Source organism: Cibotium barometz, chromosome 30, assembly GCF_041138505.1.
Source record: "Cibotium barometz isolate CiBa-2024 chromosome 30, ASM4113850v1, whole genome shotgun sequence".
Lineage (NCBI taxonomy): Eukaryota > Viridiplantae > Streptophyta > Polypodiopsida > Cyatheales > Cibotiaceae > Cibotium > Cibotium barometz.
Window position 1 is genome coordinate 7,204,650 of NC_141075.1, and position 3,587 is coordinate 7,208,236.

Here is a 3,587-nt window from a genome sequence, read left to right on the forward strand (position 1 = left end):
CACCCATATGGGACAACATGGCGAGATATGGTACAAACATATAAGTGCTCCAAATTAAGGGTGTTACATTTTTTATGGAATCAAGAGAGGTGTTTTCTTTACAAGTGGATGTCAGTGTGGATATGACTTTTGAAATAGCCTGTTGAAGCGTCATGCAAAAAAAGGGCAAGTGATAGTAGAGCTTTATGTAGGATGTGGAGATTGTGCTATAGTAGCACACAAATCAGGCATGAACATTATTTGTATTGATCCCGAAGAGGATGTTGTGGAGGGTGTCTTGATGAAGATTTCATTGTAGTGCAATAAACATATTTGTTGGTTTGGCAATTTTTTATGATTATGCCATGATCTTATTTTTCATATGAAAAAAGAGAGAAAGAGAGCAAGAGCAATGCAAGTTGGGGTTTTGCAATAAGATATCATTGACAGTTTCAACGATGTTTATGTGTAACATGTCGTATAAAGCAATAAAGAATTGACATTTTTTGTATTGTGTGGATGAATAAGGAAGTGTTAAGTTTGTAGACTCCAAGATCTGTACACAAAACATGAGTTAAGTGTATTATGTTGGGAAATGAGAAGGAAATAGAGAGGGAGAAGGAGAATAGAGAGAGTGAGCAAAGAGAAGGATAAAGAGCAAGGCAACTATATATATATATATATATATATATATATATATATAAAGAGAGAGAGAGAGAGAGAGAGAGAGAGAGAGAGAGAGAGAGAGAGAGAGAGAGCAAAGATAAGGATAGAGAGAGAGAGAGAGGGAGGAAGAGAGAGAGAGTGAGTAAAGAGAAGGATAAAGAGAGTGAGATAGGGAGAACAGAGAGAGTGAGCAAAGAGAAGGATAGAGGTAGCAAAGAGAAGGACAGAAAGAGAGAGAAGAGGCTATAGAGAGTGATCGAAGATACGGATAGAGAGAGAGGGAGGATAAAGAGAGTGAGTGAAGAGAGAGAGAGAGAGAGAGAGAGAGAGAGAGAGAGAGAGGAGAAAATAAAGAGTGAGCAAAGAGATGGATAGAGAGAGGAGGATATATATATATATATATATATATATATATATATATATAGAGAGAGAGAGAGAGAGAGAGAGAGAGAGAGAGAGAGAGAGAGATGGTAGATAGAGAGAAAAAGAGAGAGGGGGAGTGAGACAAGGGAGAGAAATAAGAGCAACAAAAAGATGTGAGATGGTTGGAGAGAGGAGAGGAGAGGAGAGGAAGGGAAGATGGTAGTAGATAGAGAGAGAGATGGAGGAGCAAGGTTGGTGGTGGAGGGCATTGGGCTGGGATGGGAAGTGGTGGCTGGAGATGGTGGTGGGAATAGTTAAAGAGAGAGTATTCAAGTAGAGAGAGAGGGCAGACCATGAAAAGCTCCCTCCACCGAGCTCCCTCGGTGAATATCCCCATGCAACAAGTTTCAAATCAAATTCAATTCTTTAAATTGGAAATGAAGGCTTTTGACACTTTTCCAATTTACTTCAATCATATGAAAAGCCTAATGTCTCAACTAGAAGCTATTGGATCACCAATAAATGATGAGGATGTCATTGATGTCTTGTTAAAAAGCATGCTTGATGAAAAATATGGACACTTGGTCTTTACTCTCATTAATCTTACAGGTCCTTCCTTGGAGGACATTGAAGAGTTGCACTCCTTAAGAATTACAAAAAGAAACAAGAGAAGTCTTGAATTGCAATTGAAGAAGAAGAGCATAAGGAGGAAGCCTCAGTTAAGGCTAACTATGTTTAAATAGGTTGGGCTTTCTGAGTAGCCTAAGGATAAGTCCCCACCATGTTAAAACCTCACCAATTCTAAACTTAACTATTTAACCCTAAAGCTTGTAGCATCATTAGGATTTCTCACATGACCATCTAGCATTGTCACAACCTAATAATACCTACATCCACAAGATTGTAAACCTAACTAGTAAGTCTAATGAGCATTATAAGTGCCATCATAGCTAGGGGGGATGTAGCATTGTCATGGATTTTGGTTAAGGGGGGATTTGTGGGAAACACACCCAAGACCCATGTCCGTTATCTAAGGTTAAAAGGGGGCACATAGTGACTATGAAATCAACTCTTGTAAAAGCCAAGGATCTACCACAAAAAGGTGTCTACCTCAAGTGGAGATGTAGAAGAGTATGGACCATTAAATGCAAGGGAATATGTTGAGCTCTAGCCCACATAAAGCCTAAAGTTAGGGAGAAGAATATGGGCTACTTTTTGCATCATTAGTGATGTCACTAGCATTGTATCTCAAACCTATATAAGAGGGCATACTCTAATGTAAAACTACAATTCATATTCTCATCATTGAGTTCACATTATGATTGATTAAGTGTGTCATTAACACTTGGGGGGTTCACATCAAAATATTTAGTATGCCACGTAAGTTCAAATGAAGGGATTTTTAATTCAAAATTTAAGATAAATTTATAGAAATAGGTTTATAAAAGGGGTTTTTAAAATCAATGTTGAAAAAAACCCGTAAGTCTATAAAGAAGAAGGGGTCATTTTATTCATGAAAAATTCACAAGTAAGGGGTTTTTTTAATACCCCTTGAACACACGTTATATATAGGGTTTCTTTGTAGGGCACCCCCAAGCATTAACACTAATCTCTCTAAATCATCATTATGCTAATCTAATCATGATTATATACTTTATCCTCCTTGATTAGCACTAATCCTCTCTCTAATACCCACAACACAACCAAAAATATGGTTGAGAGAGTAAATTTCAATGAGTGGATCTAGCTTATTGCCTCTAATTTCTCACTAATATGCTCTATTTTCCTAAGTTCTACTAAGTGGGAAACTTGAAGGGATCAAAATCAAGCATTTGGCATCATAATGAGGATAATTTCCCTCATTGCCTTTACATCCTCTTTTCTATAGATCTCAATTCCAATTAAGCTGTTTGATTGCATGTTCCCATAATCCTCACTCAAAAGTAGTAATCTCAAGAACATCTTATCAATTAGAAACATCTTAATTAAGGATTATATGCAAGAAATCATATCTCATTATTAATAAGTAAAAAAGGTTATTATTTTAATGGATCTAAAAGTAAAGAATATGAATCATTTGAATGGAGAAATCCTAGTGGATAATCATGCTTTTCTCCCATGGAGGATCTACAATCTAAAGAGCATGAAAATTCTTTTTTTGTCATACAAATATAGAATCTTTAAACTCCACTCCAAGGATGAGAATTCATTGTGTTCCCTTTGATTTTTTTCCTCTTAGCCATTAGTTCACACCTTTGAATTGATATTTTCTTCTTAGCTGTTAGTTCATACCTTTGAATTGATTCTTTGTCTTTCTTTCCTCTCATATGTTCATGATTTGATGAGAGATGTGGTGGAATAGGGCTTCATGATTTATGTTTGTGAGGGTATTTATGAATGGTAATGAATATAATGCCTAAGGGGATTCAACTCATCTTTCCAAAGTTTCTTTTTTCTCATGTATAGGTCATGAAAATGACTTTTCACATGAGTGTCTTCTTTAATTTAAGAAAATAAAAAAAAACTGCAAGAATGGTTTGAAGGCTAATGAATATATATTTTGTTTAAATATATATATA